This window comes from Suricata suricatta, chromosome 3 (genome assembly GCF_006229205.1).
Source record: "Suricata suricatta isolate VVHF042 chromosome 3, meerkat_22Aug2017_6uvM2_HiC, whole genome shotgun sequence".
Lineage (NCBI taxonomy): Eukaryota > Metazoa > Chordata > Mammalia > Carnivora > Herpestidae > Suricata > Suricata suricatta.
Genome location: NC_043702.1, coordinates 71,185,589 through 71,208,639, shown reverse-complemented (window position 1 = coordinate 71,208,639; position 23,051 = coordinate 71,185,589). Strand labels below are relative to the sequence as shown.

Sequence of the window (23,051 nt, the reverse complement as noted above, 5' to 3'; positions counted from 1 at the left end):
GTTTGCTTTCCTTAAGGCCTTCAACTGATTTGATGAGTCCCACCCAATTATGGAGGGCAATCTGCTTTACTGAAAGTCTATTGCTTTATTTTATTTTATTTTTTCTTCCAGGATTTTATTTAGATTCAAGTTAGTTAACATATAGTGTAGTACTGGCTTCAGGAGTATAATTTAATGAGTCATCTCTTATATATAATACCCAGTGCTCATCACACCAAGTGCCCTCCTTAATGCCCATCATCCATTTAGCCTGTCCCCTCCCCACCTCTCCAGCATCCCTCCCTTTTTTTTCTATAGTCAAGAGTCTCTTATGGCTTGTCTTCCTTTCTAGTCTTAACTTATTTTATTGTTCCTTCTCTTCCCTTATGTTTATAAGTTTTGTTTCTTTTTTTAAAAAAGTTTAATGTTAATTTTTGAGAGAGACAGAGAGTGGGTGGGGAAGGGGCAGAGAGAGAAGGAGACAGAATCTGAAGCAGGCTCCAGGCTCTGACCTGTAGGCACAGTCTGACACGGATCTCGAACTTATGAACCATGAGATCATGACCTGAGCCAAATTCGGATGCTTAACTGATTGAGCTACCCAGGCACCACCCATTTTGTTTCTTAAATTCCACATATGGGTCAAATCATATGGTATTTGTCTTTAGCTGACTTATTTCACTTAGCAGAATACACTCTAGTTCCATCCACATCATTGCAAATGGCATTATTTCATTATTTATGATGGCTGAGTAATATTTCATTATATATGTAATTATACATGTATATAATGAAGTATTATATATGTAATGTGATGAAGTATTACATGTGTAATAAAATATATATCACAACTTATTTATACATTTATCAGTCAATTGACACTGGGATCTTTTCATAATTTGGCTATTGGGCTACTGTTGATAGTGCTACCATAAACACTGGGGTGCATGTACCCCTTCAAATCTGTATTTCTGTATACTTTGGATAAATACCTATTAATGCAATTGACAGGTCATAGGATAATTCTTTTTTTAATTTTTTGAGGAACCTCCACACTGTTCTCCAAAATGGCTGCACCAGCTTGTATTCCCACCAACAGAGCAAGAGGGATCCCTTTTCTCCACATCCTCACCAAAATCTGTAGTTTCCAGAGCTGTTAATTTTAGCCATTCTGACAAGTATGAGGTGGTATCTCATTGTGGTTTTGATTTGTATTTCTCTGAGGATAAGTGATGTGGAGCATCTTTTTCATGTGTCTGTTAGCCATTTATGTCTTTTTTGGAGAAATATCTTCCCATGTTTTCTGCCCATTTCTTCACTGGATTGTTTATTTTTGGGGTGTTGAGTTTGATAAGTTCTTTATAGATTTTGAATACCACCCCTTTATCCAATATGTCATTTGCAAATATCTTCTACCATTCCATAGGTAGCCTTTTAGTTTGTTGATTGTTTCCTTCAGAATAAAAAGAGAGAGAAAGAGTTTCTAAGACAAGAAAAAACTAACGAACTTTGTGAACACTAAACTGTCTCTACAAGAAATATTAAAGAGGACTCTTTGAGTGGGAAAGGGAGACCAAAAGCAACAAAGCCTAGGAAAGAACAAAGGCAATCTCCAGGAACAACCACTTTATAGGTAATACAATGGCACTAAATTTGTATCTATCAATAATTACTCAGAATGTAAATGTATCAAATGCTCCAATCAAAAGACATAGGGTATCAGAATAGATTTAAAATATAGAACCCATTGATATGTTGCTTACAAAAGACTCATTTTAGGGGCACCTGAGTGGCCTCAGTTGGTTAACTGTCTGACTTCGGCTCAGGTCATGATCTTGCAGTTCATGACTTTGAACCCCACATCAGGACAGCCAGAGCCTAGAGCTTGCTTGAGATTCTGTATCTCCCTCTCTCTCTGCCCTTCTCCACTTGTACTCTGTCTCTCTCTCTCTCAAAAATAAATAAACATTTATAAAATGTTTACTAGAGACTCATTTTAGACCCAAAGACATCTCCTGATTGAAAGTGAAGGAGTGCAGAACTATTTATCATGCTAATGGACCTCAAAAGAAATCTGGAGTAGCCATGTTAATATCAGACAAATTAGACTGTAAACCAAAGACTGTAATAAGAGATGAAGAAGGACACCATATCATAACAAAGGAATCCATTAAGCCATAAGATCTAACAATTATAATTATTTATGTCTCCAACTTGAGAGGAAATATATAAACCAACTAATAACAAACTTAAAGAACCTCATTTACAATAATACAATAATAGTATAATAATAGTAAGAGACTTTAACACCCCACATACAGCAACAGACAGACAATCTAAGCAGAGGATCAACAATGGCTTTTAATGACACACTGCACCAGATGGACTTAACAGATATATTCAGAGCATTTTATCCTAAAGCAACACATTCTCCAAAACAGATCACATACTGGGTCACAAATCAGGACTCAATCACTACAAAAAGACTAAGATCATACCATGCATGTTTTCAAACCCAAACAATAAAAAATGAAGTCAACCACAAGAAAAAATTTGGAAAGACCACAAATACATGGAGGTTAAAGAATATCCTACTAGGGGCACCTGGGTGGCTCAGTCGGTTGAGCGTCCAACTTTGGCTCAGGTCATGATCTCACAGTTCGTGGGTTCGAGCCCCATGTCAGGCTCTGTGCTGACAGCTAGCCTGTTTAGGATTCTGTGTGTCTCTCTCTCTTTGACCCTCCCCTGCTCACGCTGTCTCTCTCTGTCTCTCAAAAATAAATAAAAAACAGGAAAAAACTAAAAAAAAAAAAAAAAAGAACAGCCTACTAAAGAATAAATGGGTGGGGAGCCTAGGTGGCTCAGTTAGTTAAGCATCTGATTTTGGCTGAGGTCATGATTTTGCAGTTTGTGAGTTTGAGCCCCAGGTTGGGTTCTGTGCTGACAGCTCAGAGCCTGGAGCTTCCTTTGGATTCTGTCTCACTCTCTCTCTGCACCTCTCCTGCTCACATTCAGTCTCTCCCTCTCAAAAATAAATAAACATTTAAAAATGCTTTTAAAAGAATGAATGGGTTAAAGAAAAAATTAAAGAAGAAACAAAAAATACATGGAAGCAAATGACAATTGAAAACCTTTGGGATGCAGCAAAGGTGATCATAAGAGGGAAGTATATAGCAAGGCCTTTCTCAAAAGGCAGTAAAAGATTTAAATACACAACCTAACCTTACACTTAAAGGAGCTGGAAAAGAAAAAACAAATAAAGCCTAAAACAGCAGAAGAAGGAAAATAAAGATTAGAGCAGAAATAAATGATATGGAAATTTAAAAAATAACAAAAAAACAGTAGAACAGATCAACAAAATGAGGAAAGTCTACTTCTTTAAATGTTCTTATTGAAAAAATACCTGACAACATCCAGACTGGAGTTTGACCATATATGCATATCTTATGGCCTAGCCAAGTTGATGTATAAAATTTACTTCCTCAAGTAGTTATTATATATCAAATTCCAAATTCCAGAACTAAGGAAACAGGGAGAAAAGAGAAAAGACCATTCCCTAAAGGAATTGTAGAGTTAAAAGACATCATGATAGTGTCACGGATGTGTGCACAATGTGTTGGGGAGCAGAGGCTGAGCAATGCTTAATCTAACCTGAGGTGGGGGTGGGCAGGAGGAGGCAGGTAAGACTTCCTTGAGGTGAGTCTTGAGGAACACAATTGGTCTTCACCATCCGCAGCCCTCTCTCCTCCTCCATAGTCCCATCCTACCTTCTCAGCAGTCATCAAAGACCCTCTAGCCAGCGCCCACCCGCCTGAGGATACCATGACAGTCCTCAACCAGCAGATAGTGGAGAAATGTCTCCTGTTGTGGGGCTGATATGTACAGACCTTAACCTGCCCCCACTTTGCTAATGTGTTCTTGTCACACCCACCATCCATATGGAATTCCATTCCCGGTCCCAACAGGCATTTTGGCACAGCCTCAGAGGGCCCCCTGGACTCAGCTTCTGGTTGGAAAAGTTCAACCTTCCCTGGAGTTGCAGGATGGGGCTTGGAGCCCTTCCCCAGTGCAAGGCCCTAAGGCTTTTGTCTGCTCTTCACCTGATTGGTTTGCCAGCCCCTACTGGGGTCATGGAATCCCTCAGGCTTTCAGCCAGGTGGTGGCATGAGTGCATTCCAGACTTGTCAACTCCTGGCTGACTATGCCCATGGGTGCTTTTCCTATGCACCTGGGTACCATCTAGGTGCAGCAGGGAGAGGACATAGTTTGCTTTTTATAGAACGGACCTCAACACTGGAATAGCATTTCTCAAGTATTTTTAAAGCCCATATCTACTTAAACATAAAAATCTCACACTTCTAGTCTTCTGCTGAGATTTCAAAATGATATGTATAGCTTGTCTAGCAACAAGTCCACATAGTGGTGACTTCACCATGTTTTCATCAGAAAATCTTCCCTCTGCTCTTCAACCTCTTTGAATATCCCCACTCTAAGCCCAGAGGAATGGCATTGAAAGGCACTGCTTGCTAGATCGGAATGTATTCAGAGATATCTCTTGCTTGCATCAAGATTCCAGCTATCCAAATATTGCTAGTGATATCTTTCTAAATAAAAGAAGAAAAACTAAATATTCATAACTAAGCCCAAAATGCTTATTACAATTTAGGTTCTATTGGCCATATACCATTGATATTCACATAAAATCATACTTGACAGTGGCTACCAGATTTGGGGATTTTACCAACCAGTTACATTTCAAAAATAATTTGGGACTCAACAAGGGTTACACTCGACTTTTGCTTTCTGGTCTGGGGACCAGAGGGAAGCAACTTCTACTACCATCATTTCAAAAAAAGAAAGGTTATTATAATACCAACCAAGTGTGGAAGAACATAAAGGAATTAAGGACTGACTTTGCCAAGATCAAGAAAATCTTTTTAAATTTTCAAGTTTTGAAAACAATTATTTTTTTATAATGTTATATTTCTTTTGTCTTTATTGGATACAAACTGCTAATCTGGGGGTTGGCCATATATCAGAAAATGGAGCTTGAGTGCCCAAATTGCTCATGTACTTTGTTTTGTTCACAATCAATGGCCACAATCCACACAGAAATGTTCTCTCAAATGGAAACGGCAATATTCCATAGTGCCGTTTGTGCTCAGTATGGGTATTCTGGAAAACTGAGAAATGCTGAATAATAATAGCCACCTACCCTGAGCTACAAAAATGCTAATAGTCCCAGATCAGTTGTCCAGCTAACAAGGGACTTCCTTGTGTAGTGAAGGGGCTACTGGGCCTTTTAGGCTCACCTCAAAGAGCTCACGCTAGGCAATGCCCCCGTCAGTACTGGGGCACAGATCTTAACACTGTATTTGGTCAACCTGCACATTTAGGTTTATTTTACAAAACTTGGAGGATGATATAGAATTTTTGGATCACTACAGACGTGTGTTCAATATATTGCTTGTCAAATCTATGATGTACTTAATGATAAACTCTTGATCAGGAACATACCATATAATTTTAATACTGTTCTCATGGGAAATTATGACCAATTATTACCAACTCCTGAAAGATACAATTTCCAGCAACATCTTGTAGTGATAAACAGACTGCTACTCTGTTGTATGCAGAAATGAGCCTGCATAAAAAGAACAGTGCAGGAGTTCTAATCCAGTCTTGTTGGTGCCTTTAGGGTCCAAGTTAGGATACCTAAGGTTCTAATTCTAGTTTTGTTAATGTGGCCTCTGAGACTTCTGTGTGCTTAACTGATCTGCCCAAAGGAGTATTCAATTTGATGATCTCCAAATGTTCTAAATTTTTATGACCCAAAGAAGTGAATGCATCAATGGCCACCATGCAGTATCAGAAAAAGCAATACGAATGTTTGATACCCAAAGAACAAAGAAGTTGTCCTACAATCATAGTTCACAAAGAAAAACTGTTCAGAAGAATATTGTATCAGTCAAATAAGGATTGATGTAAATAATCTGAGTTCTTACTTTGGAGATCATAGAAACCTAGTTTTGTGTTTTCAACCTCCATGAGGTAGAAAAGACAGAAACCAAATGGGAAAGGACCACAAAGAATTTGGTGATGAAAAGAAAACGGGAGTCTGTGGGATGGTCAATCTATTTGGGATGAAAATATAAGTTTTTAAGCCAAGCAAATGCGTGTTTGTTTAAGGGAGACAATTAAAAGTAACCAGGTAAGAAATAAGTAATCAATAATACTCAAACTACAGGGTTGGAGAATATGCAAATAGAAAAAAAGACAAAACTATCTCAAGTTTCAAAATAAAGTAGCAAAGAATTAAAGTCCTTGAGTTCTCAGGGGTTCACTTGTCAAATTTTTATCATGATCCACAGTTATTCATTTATATGATCAGATATGGTAAGGAATAGATAATTCTCAATCTAGAAATAAAAGGAAACTATCCGAAGTAAGATGATCTAACTAAAAATAGATTGGCAAGTGAAGAATTGAAAAGGGAAGAGAAGGGCAAGTGATATACAAGGAAAGTTTTTCTTAGAGGCTGATCCCAATTGGGCCTTTTTCTGACATTGACCCCAGGATTCAAAGGTTTGGCATATATAAAATGAAACATGCATAGTATGCAAGCAGGAGACAGGCAGCATCAACTGCCCCTCTATTCATAGAAGGTAGCTGGGAGTAATTGCTGAGGAATGGGAAATAAAAATTTTAAGTCCATAATTTAAATATATGTATATATATATATATAATTTTCAGACTTTTAGAGATTATCATAGCTGCTTTAGAAGGTAGGTCATTGGGCACCTGGGTGGCTCAGTCAGTTAAGGATCCTGACTCTTGATTTCAGCTCAGGTCATGATATCATAATTTGTGAGATCAAATCCAGTGTCAGGCTCTGTACTGACAGTAAGAAGCCTCCTTAGGATCCTCGCTTTCTATCTCTCTCTGCCTCCCTACCCCAAAACAAAAATAAAATAAACTTTAAAAAAAAAAGGTAGGTTCTATGGCTTTCCTGGAATTACATTTTTTTGTTTAGCAAAGCATTATTAAACAAAGTATTTGTTTTTATTGCAGCTCCACAAATATATTTCAAGACATAAAAGTGAAGCAATATAAATTAGGGGACCTCAGAGAAGTCTCAAAGAGTTCATATTAGCCACACCAAAAAGAGAGTCTAAGGCAGATAGACTGGCCTGTCTCAATTTTGCTGGTTCTTTTATTATAAACAAGTATAAAACAATACAACAAAAAAACTACAGCAACGAAACAAAGAAAAACATTATCTGTGTAGTTCTGTTCACTTGAGTTTAACATTACCAGAACTCAGCAAGGTGTAGTGCAAGGATCCTGTACTTGTGTACTGGAAGACTCTCCACCATTGTTGAAATTCTGAGCCACTGCTGGACCATCCCCATGGCCTGGGGAGTTACCACCCCTTTCTAAATATGACTATACACTGGTGAAGCAGGGTGGGAAATTCTTATCTCACAGGGTTTTTTGTGGTGAAGAGATATTTTAGATAAAACATCTGATGCACAGCAGATGTTTGTTGTTTTTTTTTTTTTTAAAGCACTAAAAACTAAGCTCCTGCTATTATTCAGAGCCCAACATCTAAGGCCCAAACCACACTCCCTAAATAAAACTCTGGGTGTTTTTGACAACCCTTTCTGGCTTTGATTAACTTCTTCTTTGGTAGTAACACTGCCACTTCAAGATGACAAAATTGGCAGCTCCAATACAAAGTAGACATTTTTGTTAAAAAAAAAAAAAAGGAAAGAAAGAAAAGGCTTTTTGGCATCTGAGCATGATCAAAGAGTGGAAGTATCTAGGGACGCCTGGGTGGCTTAGTTGGCTAAGTGTCCGGCTTTTAGCTTCAGCTCAGGTCATGGTTGGTAGGATCAAGCCTGACATCGGGCTCTGCACTGATAGCCCAGAGCCTGCTTGGGATTCTCTCTCTCTCTGTCTATCTCTCTCTCTCTCTCTCTCTCTCCCTCTATCTCTTCCCCTCCATGTTCTACAGCACCCCCCCCATCAAAAATAAATAAACTTAAAAGTAAAAGATTGGAAGTATCTAGAAATGTTCATTCTCATGTATTGGTTGCTACTTTATTTTTCTTCCCTTCTCAACCAATTGTTTTTTGGGTCTGACAAATAATTTGGGAAGGACAAATACTTCAACAGAAAAATGAACAAAGTAGAATAGAGAAAGAAAAACTATCAATAAATGTGAAAAGTAATACTTAAGATTCATTAAAGATTCAAAATGTAAAATCAGTACAAAGACATTATTTCTGTTTGCCAAGTCATTAATGATTTTGTAAATTATAACACCCAGAAATAGCAAGGGGTTATCAGTGAAATTTCATCTTTGTTCACAGTTGGTGGAGAATCAATTCATAGAAACTCTTGGGAGGACAATCTGAAATGTTTGTCTCAGAAGTCCTACAAATGTTTACATTCTTTGTGATTATATTTCCACTTCCTCTTTATGAAATAAACATGAAAATGTTATATCCCTGTTGCAGTCATTAGCCACAAAAGTAAAACTGGAAATAACCAAAATCTCCCTAAATCAAAATGTTTAAGTAAATTTTGACAAAACAGATGATAGCATAATATGCTGTTTTTAATAATATTCAAATAGCAATGAAAATTGCTCACTGTAAATATTAAATTAAAAGTATAATCATACAAGATATGATCTCAATTTATATCTATATGCATAGAAGTAAAGACTAGAAGGAAATACTTCTAAATATTAATAGTGATTTCTTCTGAGGTAAAAACTAAAGACAATTTTTACATTTTTCAACTCCTTTCTCTAATCTCCTATAATGCACACAAATCAAATACTATAATCAGACACGAACATCTTATTCTGCTAAAATTAGCTTGCTTTGTGAAAGTATTTCATTCACAGGGATTTGTTTTGGAAATCATAGGGATATCTTCAGTTCGCAATTCTGCATAGGACTTGAAAATAACACTGATGGTGAAATCTGGTGAACACCCACATGCCCGCTGCCATGTTACCCCACAGCTTACAGCAACTCTATTGTCCAGACCAAAAATTTGAATTTTGTGGTCTGAAAATAGGCTAGCATATGTGAAAGTAGGGTTGTCCCTGAAAATTCAGGTACATGATTATGACAGAATGACTCCCACTCAAGACTGAAAACTTACCTGATGCTGAAATGTAAACCAACAGACTTGCTAGCCTGACACTCTTTCCACAACTTTCCACCTCATCTTTAAATCTGCCTTGGAAAAGGGTCATAACAGGTATAATGACTTTCCCTGACTGTGTAGAAGACAATCGAGAAAATGCTGACAGCCCACTGTGTGCATGACACTGTACTGAGCAAGAGATACCTCCAATCTGACTCAGCAAAATGAGGTTTGTTAATGCATTAATGAGCCCAAGTATCGACTGCTGATGCCTGCAAACTTCTCCATAAGCAAGCGTAATGCTATGGTAAACCAACAAAAAGAGCCCAAGCAGCCCATAAGTGCTCCCTTGTAGGTGATAAATGACCTTTCAAGTTGAACCAAATGCTTTCACCTCAAAGAGCAGGTGAGTAATGCTGCATTTACAATGGGCTTTATCTACATATGGATGAGGTCCCTTAGTTGCAATTTCCTTTGCTCAGAGAAGAAATCACTACTCCAGGCTAATGAATTAACCATAGCCTAATTTATCCTAATTTGATTTCATTTCTATCTACTTTATGCCGTTTTACAGACTGCAGATGATACACACAAAAACCATTTAAATGAAAATCCCTTATTTATACAGAAGTTATTATATAACAAAAGCTAATCTATTATTTGTAATTTAATAATATGTTTGGTTTGTATAACCAACCCTGTAAATTCATATGGTAAAAAAAAAAAGCATAGGAAGAATTAAAATAAAGAGTGACCCACTTCTCAATCTCACCTCACAAAGGCATGTTTATATATTGTTGTTGCTGTTTTTAGGACATTATCATATGATATTAACTCCAAAAATGCACTGCTAGTCTTAATTAACCAACGTGAAACATCAGCTGACTTCTTGATTTATATAAGACTTCTTAGTTCTCATACATGCTCTCCAGTTTTGGAGGAGGACCAAGCTTATTAAGACTTAATTTACATATAGTAACATTCATCCTTTTTAGTGTACAGTTTTATGGGTTTTGACAACTGCAGTTCAATCATCCCTCCTTCCACATTCCCTCATGTTCTCTTTTAGACAATTCCTCCCGCCACTCCATCCCCTGGCAAGCAATGATACTTTCTGTTCCTGTATGTTTTCCTTCTCTAGAATGTGAAATGAATCCAGCCTTTTGATTCTGGCTTCTTTCATTTGCTTCTTAAGGCATTCATTCATGTTGTTGCATACATCAGTAGTTCACTGAATGGCTGTAAAACAGTATGTTCATCCATTCATAAATTAAAAGCCATGGGTTCCCTCCTCTCCTCCTCCATTTCTGCTGATCAGGGATAAACTTATAATAAACCTTACTATATAGGTCTGTGTCAGAAATAAATTTCATTTCTCTTTGCTAACTCTCTAGAAGTGAAATCACTATTATTTTAGATAAAATACAAAAAGTGTTTTCTAAACTGGCTATCCTACTTTGTATTCACCAGTAATGTATGAGAGTTCTAGTTCCTTAGGATTCCTACCAATACTTGATACTGTCAAGTTTTGAGGTACTTTCTTTCTTGGATGTCTAATTATCATATCATCATTTGCTGAAAAGACTATCCTTTCACCATGATGCTGTCTTTGTACCTTAATTTTAAAAAAATCAATTGACTACATATGTATGGGTCTCTTTCTGGTTTCTCTATACCACTAATCAATGTGCCTCTCCTTTGTCAATAACGTACTTTATTATTATAGATTTACAAGTCATCAAATAAATTACTGTAAGCATGCCAACTTTGATCTTCCTTTTCAAAACTGATTTGGTTAGTTCTTTTGCCTTTCCACACAAATTTTAAAAACTTGTTGAATTTGGCAAATATCTCTGGTGAATTTTAATTGAACATTGAATGGGATTACATTGAGCCTATAAACCAAATTGGGGGATAACTGCATATTAACAACATTATATTTTGATTCTGTGAATATAGTATATCATTCATTTAGATTTCAAATGTGTTTTATAGTTTTCAGTATATAGACTTTCTATACATATTTTGTTAGATGTTTACCTAATTATTTCATGGTTTTTAGGTGCTGTTGTAAATGGCTTCCTTTTTTCCCCATTTCTAATGTTTTATTGTTAGTATATATAAAATACAATTGATTTTTTATATTAACTATGTATCTTGCAACCTTGAACTTGAACTACTATTTATCAGTTCTAATCCCCTTTTTGGGAAATTCTTTGCTATTTTCTATATATAAAATAAAATTATCTGTGAATAAAGAAAATTTTACTTATTCCTATCCAATCCATATGCCTTTTACATATTTTTCTTATCTTAATGCATTGGCTAGGACTTTCAAAGCAGCATTGATTAGAATTGGTAAGAGCAGGCATCCTTTCCTTGTTTTCACTCATAATGAGAAGCATCCAGTTTATAGGTAACTCTGATGTTAACTGTAACTTTTCTGAAGAAGCTCTTTATCATGTTAAGGAAGCTAACTTCCATTTCTAGCTTGCTGAGAGTTTTTATGTAAGATGTTAAGTATTGTCATCTGGTTTTTATAGATCTATTGATATTGTCATGTTTTTTCTTCTTTAGTTTGCTGAAACGGTAAGTTGTAGCGTTAAATTTTGAATGTTGAACCAGCCTTGCAATCCCAAAATAAACTCTACTTGATCATGATGTATAATCCTGTTATTTTCCTGTTTATACTGTTAGATTCGATTTGATAATATTTTATTGAAGATATTTGTATCTCTATGAGAGATATTGGTCTATAGTTTTCATCACTAAGATGTCTTTTCCTAGTTTTGGTCTCAATGTAAAATATGATACGTGTTCTCTCAACTTCCATATTTTGAAAGAGTCCCTATAAAATAACTATTTCTCCCTAATTTTTTTAAGTAAGCTCTACACCCAGGGTGGGGTACTATGAGATCAAGAGTCACATGCTTTACCAAATGAACCAGCCAAGTGCCCATCTTCCTAAAATTTTTTGACAGAATTCACCAGTAAAGCCATCTGGGATTGCCGTTTTCTTTTTTAAAAGTTATCCAGATTACCTATTATTTCTTGAGGGGCCTTTTCAAAGATTTTTTTCATTTCCTAAATTTGCTAACTATGGGCACAAAGGTATTTTGAAATATTTCCTAATTTTTATTTTTATGTATGTAGGATGTGTAATGATGCCCTTTCTTTCACTTTTCATATTGTTACTTTGGGTAGTTCCTCTTTTCCTTGGTAAATCTAGCTAGAGGTGAATCAATGTTATTGATCTGAAAGGGAAAAAAACGGTTTTGGTATTCTTGGTTTTCTTTAATGTTTTTCTGTTTTCAACTTCATTGATTTCTCCTTACTTTTATTATTTTATTGCATCTGTTTGCTTTGAGGTCATTTGCTATATCTATAAATTTCATTCTAATCACTGCTTTTGACATATTCCACAATTTTTGATATGTTGTAGTTTAATTTTCCTTTAGTTGAAAATATAACCTAATTTTTTATAACTTCTACTTTAATCCCCTTCATATAACACCCAGTGCTAGCTGACTTGGATGTAAATTAAAAAATAAAAATAAATAATAATAAAATAAATAAATAATTAAAACTAAAGTGGGTTGACAGAGGGAGTTGGATTGGAGATGAGTTAGATGGGTGATGGGTATTAAGGAGGACACTTGTGATGAGCATTGGATATTGTTTGTAAAAGTGATAGATAATTGAATTCTATTCCTGAAACCAATATTGCACAGTATGTTAACTAAAATAAAAATAATAAAAATAAACTCAAATTTGTAAATATTTGGTATTTTTCCAGATAAGCTTCTGTTGATTTCTAGTTTATTTCCATTATGTTCAGAGAAAATATTCTATATACTTTAAATCTTTTAAATTTATTACATTTGTTCTATGACCCACACTATGGTTTATCTTGATTAACATTCTTCTAATACTTTATAAAATTATATATAGAGATAATCTTTCAGTCAGTTAGTTGGAATGTCAATTAAGTCAAGCTGGTGTGAAGTTTTCTCAAATATTATATGTATCTCCATCAGTTATGAGAGAGGAATGTTGAAGATTCAAAATATAACTATATACTTGTCTGTTTCTCCTTTGAGTTCTATCAATTGTTGTTTCATGCATTTGAAGCCCTATGATTAGATGCATACCCATTTAAGATGATCACATCTTCTTGGTGAAGTGACCCCCCTTTTATCATTATGAAATATCCACTGCAATGTTCTATTTTCTGAAGTCTACTTCATCTGTTATTAATATAGTCACTTTGGTTTTCTTATGATTCTGTTTGCATGGTATAACTTTTTCTTATAATTCTACTTTTAATCTATTTGTGTCTTTAGAGTTAAAGTGGATTCTTATATTGAAAGTGAGTTTCTTACAGCCAGCATATAGTTAGGTCTTGTTTTTTTTTTTTTTTTCCTCTACCCAATCTGATAATATCAGCTCTTTAATTGTTACTGAACCACTTACATTTAATGTTAACTATTGATACAGTTGAATTAAAATCTACCACTTTGCTAGTTGCTTTCTATTTTTTCCACCTGTTTGTTGTCTTTGCTATTTTATCATGACAAGGAAAGGGAAAAGAAAATGGAAGAAGATGATAAGATTCTTAGATTAAACTATGATCATTTAAAGATGGACATTATAAAACTTGGAGCAACCACTAAAAATAAAACTAAGAGATATAGCTTATAACTAAGAAATAATACAGAATACTAACATTGAGTCAGGTAAGCCAGATGAAGGTGGAAAAAAAAATGAAATAAAGGGAGAGATATAAAAACAACAAGATGACATATTTAAACACAACCATACTGATAAATGCATTAAGTGTATGTGGTCTAAATTCTCCAGTTAAAAGACATGTATGTAAGCTGAGTAAAAAAGCAGGACACAACCATATGGTCTCTTCAAGAAGCCCAATTTAAATGAATATATATGTACACACACACTTAAATATATATACATAAGTATACACATACACAATAAAAGTTTAGAAAAAGAGGATGGGAAATCTATGATAAGTAAGCACTCCTACAAAGAAAGTTGAAGAAGCTATGTTAAAAGAGATATACAAATATTAAGCATAAGAAAGCTGGGATGGCCATAATAGACTTTAAAGCAAAGAATATTACCAGCGATAAAGAAAGACATGTCAGAATAATAAATAACACCAGGGCTAAAGTGGGAGATTTCCTACTGACAAACATGCATTAAGAGTACATAACAATCTTAATGTGTATGTACATATTAACAAAGTTTTCAAATACATGAAGCAAGAAGAGAAAAAATTAGAAAAAGAAGTAGACAAATTCACATGTATATTGGAGATGTCAACAATCCTTTCTCCATAACTGATAAAACAAAACAGAAAATCAGTAAAGATATAGAAGACTTGAATAACACTGTCAAGTGACTTTACCAAAATAACATTTATAGGACACTCCACCAAACAAGAGCAAAATACACATTATTTTCAAGTGCATGTAGTACATTCACTAGACTATACACATGCTGGGCTCCAAAAAAAGAGAGAAAAACAGAAAAACTAAAATCATACAGATTATGTTCTCTCACCCCCTGTGGATTTATGTTCAAAGTCAGGAACAGAAACTAACCTGAAAATTGCCAAAATATTTGGAAATTAAACAACAGATATCTAAATAACCCACAGGTCCCAGACAATCATAAGGAAAAATAAAAAATATTTTGAACTCAATAAAAATTAAAATACAACATAACATGATATATGGATGAACTGAAGCACTTGCCAAGAAGGAAACTTAAAGCTTTAAATACTTATATTAGAGGGGGATCTGGGTGGCTCAGTCACTTAATCATCTGACTCTTTCGGCTCTCCCTCTCTCTCTGCCCATCCCCTGCTCACACTCTTCTGGTCTTTCTCAAAATAAATAATAAATAAACTTTACAAAAATAAATGCTTATGCTAGAAAAGAAAAAAGATTTTAAGTGAATGATTTAAGAAAAGGTCATCAAACTATGGCCCAGGGGCCGGCTTATTTGTAAATAAAGCTAACCATATGTGTTTATGTATTATCTATGGTTACTATTATGTGAACATGACTGAATTAAATTACAACAGAGACTGTCTGGCCCATAGGCCTAAAATATGTGTTCTCTGACTCTTAAGGAAAAAGTTTGCCCACTGTTGATCTAGAATACCAACTGAAGAAGCTAGAATAAAAAAGAATAAATTAAAGTGAAAGTAGAGTAAGGTAATATGAAGAGTTGGGAAAAAAAACCCTGAAAATCAATAAAAACCAAAGCTATTTATTTAAAGAATTTTAAAAATTTTATTTAAAGAATTCAATAAAATTGATCAACTTCCAACTAGACTGATCAAGGTAAAAAGAAAGAAAACTCAAATTCTCAATGTCATGAAAATAAGAGAGGATAGCACTATAGATCTTACAGATATTAAAAGTAAAGTAAAGAAATATTAGGAAGCACTTTATGATAATGGCAATATCCAAAGCAGAGCTTAGTAAAAGCAATTCTAAAGAAGCATCTTCACTTTGATTTGACACAATAAATCTCAGTACTTTTAAAGATGTCTAGTTGTCTTAATGAAGTCAACTTTTTTCTCTGTGCAAAACTAATACCTTTTAATGTAATGTAGATAATCCATACTTAGAGAATAACTGTAGGAAAAAAAAGATTTAAAAAGATTCATTTAATTATGTATTTATTATCATGTAAGAAATGTTCTGCTAATCACATATTTATTCTTTATTTAGTGTTTCAAATGTACAATGAAATCATTGTAAATAAAGCTAACCATATGTGTTTATGTATTATCTATGGTTACTATTATGTGAACATGACTGAATTAAATTACAACAGAGACTGTCTGGCCCATAGGCCTAAAATATGTGTTCTCTGACTCTTAAGGAAAAAGTTTGCCCACTGTTGATCTAGAATACCAACTGAAGAATCAAAATCCACACTTTACTTTTAATATCTTTTATTATCTATTTCCTGGAAATAAATACTACAGATTATAAGTGGAATCTGAGTGAGAAAAGGTATCACTTCGATTATTAGAGCAGGCAAAATATTCACGGAGCAGATCTTTACTCTTGAAGAGCAAAAATGGGGATGGGGGAAGAAAACAAACCCATACTTTTAGGGGAGCAGGCCAGGAAAATGTCATCAGATGAAATTATGAGATATGGTGAGTTAATTCTCTTTAATATAGTTTGGCTATATTAAACAATCTGGTCCCTTAAAGCTGTGTTAATCTGGATTACAAACTTCTGAGTTAACATCTCTTGGATAAGCATGTATTTATGAAACTAAACATTTTACATTAAAATGATCATTGTCCAGACCATAATGGGTTAGACTTCTTTCTTCTCTTTTCTTTATTTTTTCTTCCTTTCTCTTTCTTTCTTTCTTTCTTTTTTTCTTTCTTTCTTTTTTAGAGAGAGAGTGCACACATGCATGCAAATTGGGGAGGGGCAGAGGGACAGAGAGAGAGCCCAAGCAAGCTCCACGCTTACCTGAGATCATGAGCTGAGCCAAAATCAAGAATCTGACACTTAGCCCACTGAACCACCCGAACACCCCTGGGTTATATTTAGTTCTAATCCTATATTTGAGCACAGAGTACTTATTTCAGTCAATTATGGTATTAAATAAAAAATTTAAAAAGAAATCAATCAATCAATATACAGAGAGACAGTGTCTTTGTCTATCATTTTACCTTATCCTGAGATAAGGAGGATAAAACAAATTAGAAGAAAATATATGTGTCTCACTTTCAATACTAAAGCATCCTAATCATTTTCTTGATGTGAAAAGTTTAATGAAAAAGTAGATTGATCTAATTTAGGATCCTAAAGTCACTGGCAAATTTAAATTGTTAAAAAAAAATAATAAGCCAAGCTCTTGACTCATACTGAATGATTCACCCTCACCCATGAATTCTTGAGGGGATTAATTTAAAACAGTTCCAAAGAAACAGTATATTCATATATCTAGTCTAAATCACAGAAGAGGACAACACAAAAGGGAAGTTATTCTAGAGGAGAGAAAGTGAAGAATGAGGACAGGGCAGACCCTTGTTAGCCTTGTTGGCCAATCAGAGCAAGTGAATTCAAAATCCACACAATGAGGCAAGGGAGCATCCCCTCAGAAATGGGGTGTGGTTCCTATAGCTATAAAGTCTTCATGTCTGTTTCACACTCCTACTCACCTCCTCCCTGGGTTCCTACGTGTGGAGTAGCGGTTTTGCTGTCCCCATTCCAGGGAAACAAGAGGCGCACGTGCTTTAGGGGTCCAGCTTTCAAAGAATGTGCAAGGCACAGGGTTCATGATCAAGGTCCTGTCTTCTGCAGACATCATAAGTGAGGGAAGGGCAGGACCGGCTTTCTTGTATAACAGTCCCAGCCACCTCCCTGCACAGTCTTCCATCTTTTCCTCCCTTAGCAACAGTCCCTGACATTATTGCCTGAAACGCATCAGGGCTGCCATGAAGGCTGGATTAGTATGAGGTAATAGAGACAGAGGTTCTCCGCTCCCGAATCCTGGCTTCACTGCGCAGGCGTAACATAGCCTTCCAATTGTAGTGTCAGGGGCCAAGATTCTGATGTACCACGACTCCCCCGTTTTTTACCCTTAGGCTGTTGAACGGTTAAAAGTTTTGAAAAGAGGAGTATATTGGAGTTCTGCTGTGCAAATTGGGGAGGGTAACCAAAAGAAAAGTTACTTTGCTTTATTTTGCCTCCCTTTGCTGGGCATCACCCTTCATAGCCTCTCTTAAACTGGAGAGATGTACTGCTAAGACAGGACAGTATTTGGGTATTCCCACATCTCTTAGGAAAAGTGGAAATTCTATATCACTTATGAACATATCCTTTTATTATCCCAGTTTCTTAAACAATGTGAGGATAAAACTTGAGATCTGACAGTCAGTTGTGAACATTTAAAACACAGAAAATTTACAAATTTAAACAAAGCAATTAAGAGGAGACTTCCCAGATATAAATAAGGAATGATGCATAGTACATTCTTTGTGCTAAAATTTTTCCTTTTTTTTTCTGTGTAGTTATGTCTTCTATTTACATTTGGAAATTAACTCTTGTTTTATTACTTGTTAAACTAAACTCTTTATATACATGTGAACATATCCGTTTGAGCTTCTTAACGATCCATGCGTAGAGTGGTGCATTATAGATCACTTTCTTCCACAAATCTGAAAATGATGCCAATACTAATCATTTGGTAGCAGGTCAAGACTTAGCTCAGTGCAGGAACTAAACAGCCTCTAGGTGATGTTAATGTATCCCTGCCCATTTCCCAAAGGTCTTGCAGTGACTCCCTTAGGAACCTGCTCTAAAACCTAATCTGCCTCAGATTAACAGGTCCTGGGAGACAGACCATCTCCCTAGCTCTGACTCTGTCCATTCTCCACGCTCCCTAACCTTCTCTTATTTACAACGAGAGATGCAAGTACTGCCAAGAAAAATACAACAATACTGCCTGGAAGCATTTTCCCAAAGATAGAAACATAGAAACACAAATAACTCTAGAAATGCATTCAAAAATGACAATAACATTCAGAAGACCGTGGATTTGGGCAAAACCACCTGTTTTCCCACAACAACCATTCAAGGGCATCTAGAGAGTTCTAGTCTTTTTCACCATCCTTTAGTGTAAAGAACTCATGTAAGATTAGGAAAGGCTGGCTCTCTCTCTTCACAGAAAAACGGTGGAGACATGCCATGCAAACAGCTGGAAGTGACCGTTCGGAGATGCATCTAGGGATGGCGGCAGAGCTACAAGAGAAGTGTTAGGGGACAAGTACTGGAAAAGTGGTCTCTCCCTCTCTTTCTATCTAACAGCCGGGAGCACAGGTACAGAAGCCACTTAGCTCACTATAATATTTCTTTTTAATGTTGTGTGAATGTATAGAACACCCAGTTAAATCAGAATCAAGCAGCAATTAATTTTTTCAAAGTTGATTCATTTATTTTGAGAGGAGGGAGCAGAGAAAGAGAGGGAGAGAGAATCCCAAGCAGGTTCTGCACTGTTAGCACAGAGCCCGATGTAGGGCTCAGACTCACAAACCTTGAGATCATGACCTGAGCCGAGACCAAGAGTCAGACGCTTAACCGACTGAGCCACCCAGGCACCCCAAACAGCAATTAAGTTTTAATATATGTATGTCCCCTGTCATACTTGTGCCATAATTATAAAAAAATTTTTGTTGTTCTTTTAAATTCAATTTAATTGGGTGTTCTTCGCTTTGCTAAATCTGCAGCTCTATGTAATGTGTCTTTTAAAACTACCTATAAATACCCTTGGCTCTTGGTCTTTTAGCTTCAGCCTAGAATTGTGCCCTGAACCCCATGCCCCAAAAGACCAGTTGTATCTCCATTTTAGAGTGTACTTGACATTTTAAGCTCAACATACCAAAACTGAGCTCTGGCTCTCTGCCACCAATCAACCCCATCCCCGCCCCAGGCTACACCTGCTCAGCCGGCCTCACCCCACTTAAGGGTCTATTCCCCTATTGCCCAGATCAAAAATTTGGTGTCAATCCCCATTCCTCTCTCACACCTTACATTTATTTTTGTAGGATTATAGCAAATCAAAGGAACTCTCTGATAACTTCTGTAAACATGAGGCTACAGATAGTAGGCTGAGGCACTGTAGTTAATGAAGAAATATGCCCCCCGAGGACTTCTGCACAGAGTTTTTCCCAAGCCAGAGAAGTCTTTTCCTTGGAACCAGAAGCCTCTTGCCACATGTCTGTCAATCAACCAGTAAATGATCCTGTGGAAAGAAGGGCAAAGGTGGCAACATCTTTTGCATTTACACACTCAGCCAGCCCAAGAATTTCACTTTCACTTCCAGCACAGCTTCAAGTGTACAGTGAAAAAAATCTCCCTACCTGAAACCCCCCCCACCATCCAGTTATTAAATGAAACGGTTATCTTTTCACTCTTATAGTGCCAGCATCTAGCTTGCCCAACTCTGAATATTCCTTGCCCAACCAGGAGACCAAGGAGTTTCATCAAATGAGTGGAGAATGGACAGTGTGTAAATCCATCTACTATCCCAATCACAGCTTCTAACTTCAGAACCCCAGAATATTCTGTCCCAACTCTTTGTTTAGTGTACATGATAAATGTGAAGTCAGGTCAGGTCTTTCTTACCAAATAACAAGGAACCCAGAAACCAAATAATTAGAGTCATTCGGAGGAGCCTAATTGTTTAGCCAGTCCAGACCAATAAATATTTTCTCTAAGTTTCACCAGTGGTTATCATCTGAGATTCTCATCAAGGAGCAATGGTTTACCCTACTGTGAACGTCTGACATGCCTCAGGTGATAGATACACTGGGGGATTATTGATGTCTCTGGATATTTAAAGTCCTAGGCCTGGTGCTTGGCGTGTTTTCTGTCACCCAGCAAAGTCATAGTGTCACAGCAACCTCTCATATAACATGTCAACAATGACATGTGCTTCAAAAATGACCATTAGTATTAACAGTGCAATTTATAAAAGTGACTAGGTTAAAAAAAAAAGATGTAGGTAACCACATGAGAAAAACAATTTAAAAGATGAGATAAATTGGGGTGCCTGAGAGGCTCAGTCAGTTAAGCGTCTGATTTTGGCTCAGGTCATGATCTTGAGGTTCGTGGGTTCAAGCCCCGTGTCAGTCTCTGTGTGGACAGCTCAGACCCTGGAGTCTGCTTCAGATTCTGTGTCTCCCTCTCTCTCTGCATCTCCTCCACTCGCACTCTTTCCGTCTATCTCTCTATCAAAAATAAACATTAAAAAAAAGATGAAATAAATAAACTACCTTGACTCCCTCTACAGAATCATCAAAGATTTGTATAAAAGTTAAGACTCAAAAAAGTAGAGAGCAATAGACATGGTTTCTGTGGGACACAAAGAAGGAAAAGTCCTTAAAAGAGATTTGAAAATGATTCCATTTTACGCTTAAAAAGTTCATTGTAAAAATTCAATTTTGGTAAGTACTTCTCTTTTATATTGACAGGTTATCTCCATATCAGACATTTTTCTTAGGCTTCGAATTTTGAGGAAACAGTCAAATTCGAATGATCTTTTTTTTTTAATTTTTTGTACATTTCAATGTCAAAAGTCTCCATGCCTTTTAAAGAATATAGCATGGCATGTTTTCCTATATTGTATGCCCAGGGTCTCTGAAATTTTGTAAAGATTATGTCATATGACAAAATATACCTTTCAAGCTAGATAAAGAATAATTGAGTATTTTTTAAAATGTCTACTGCAAAGTTATTAGCTCCCTAAAATAAAAAGGGTTGTACAGACAGCCTGTGGAGGTAATTTCACAGGTGTCTAGTCAAAACTGTGATATCTAGAAGGCTTTTTTCTTTTTTGGAAATTCTATTAAATATATCAAGAGTAGTTTGAGTATTTCAAGTTAGTGAAGTTTCCACTCATTTCTTATAAAGACTTTCCCAATGTCAGTTTTCTTCCCATTGATAAACCTACTAACTCTGAATGCAAATATTCCATTTTATCCTCTCATCTCTCGATGGTCTCTAAGTGATGGCTCTCCTAAAAGGCTGTGCTTTTCCAAAGATAACTAAAATGCTTTAATCCTTATATTGTATTAATTAATCAGTTCCAATAATCAATTTTCATTTGAATATTGTGTTTAGCGATTCTCTCAGGCCATCTGAAACACAAAATCTGCACATGACAGCAATCCTACTATTCAAAACATTCCCCTGCACATGTCACTAAAAGGAAAACTACCCACCCTGGAGTACAGCTATTAATGTCAAACAGATTGTCATCTAGGAAAACAAAAACGCATCAAAATCAGCTTCGGAGGAAGTACAGCTCTACGGAAAAACACCATTTGTGTGCAAATGTCTTAAATCTCTGATTGAAGTGTTTAAAGAATGAGTTAGCAAGGGCTCTGCCGCTGGTCTCCACAACCAAGGATAACGTTAGAAGGAAAACAGTTTTAGAGTTAAAGGGTTTTTCATCGTAACACACTATGACTTTAGCGAAGATGCATTTGCCCCAGTTTCTAGTAAACATTAGAAGAAACGTTGGTTTTCAACTTGGGCCAGGGCTCTATTTAGCCTATCAAGGCACAGACCTGTTAAAAACGCTGGGGCGCTTGCCAGAATTTTCTTCCCTGCAACTCTTAGTAAAGATCGTACCTCGAAAGCAATGTGCGTTGCAAACCACGCAGACTTAAGCTCCCTCTCCCACCTACACAGCTTGGCACCAACGGCTTCTGGGTTATCCCTCGCCTCCTAAAACTCAGACCGAATCGCCGCCACCATTCCCCACCCCTTCACTGCCACCATGCCACAATCCTTGCTCAGCTCTCCAGGCTCCGTACAGAGCTTCCCCGAAGCCCCAGGATTCAATAAACTCCTGGTGCCGCTCAACTCCCAGCCCTCCGCACACCCACAGACACACTCTCCTACTCCCTCCGCTGCAGACTGCCCCCAAATTTGTCACCCACCTCACCGCTACTACCCATACCCCCATGTCCCGGCCGCCTTCCCCGCTCCTCCTGGTGGCATCGTCCCCAGCACACCTGTCTACGCCTATGGCTACCGGACGTCAGAGGTGCCCACGCTGCGCCCTATCCTGCGTCCCCTCAATCCAACTGGCGCTTCCCACTCCAGGAAGTCAAAGTGCTCGCAGCCCTTCTGGCCCGCCCGCGAGCCCACCCGGAGGCCGCCCCCACCCGCCACCCCGACGCCCACCCTCACCGTGGCGGCGAAGGGGCGCCCGTCGTACCTGTCGAGAGCGCGGCGGCGGTGGCGAGCAGCAGGAGAGCCTGGCGGAGGGCCGCGCACGGCGCTCGGGTCATGGCCACCGGGCGGCCGCGCCGGGACTGCCAGGTCCCAGAGCGG

At 36.9% G+C, this 23,051-nt stretch overlaps 1 protein-coding gene across 1 annotated transcript in view; it reads right to left on the bottom strand.

Moving 5' to 3' along the window:
- ACVR1C (activin A receptor type 1C) overlaps positions 1-22,968 on the bottom strand; it is a 72,177-nt gene extending 49,209 nt beyond the window's left edge. The window contains exon 1 of the mRNA XM_029933000.1: positions 22,936-22,968. The gene's annotated coding sequence lies outside the window, so the exon portion shown is untranslated. The remainder of the gene's footprint in view (positions 1-22,935) is intronic.
- Between the last annotated feature and the right edge of the window lie 83 nt (positions 22,969-23,051).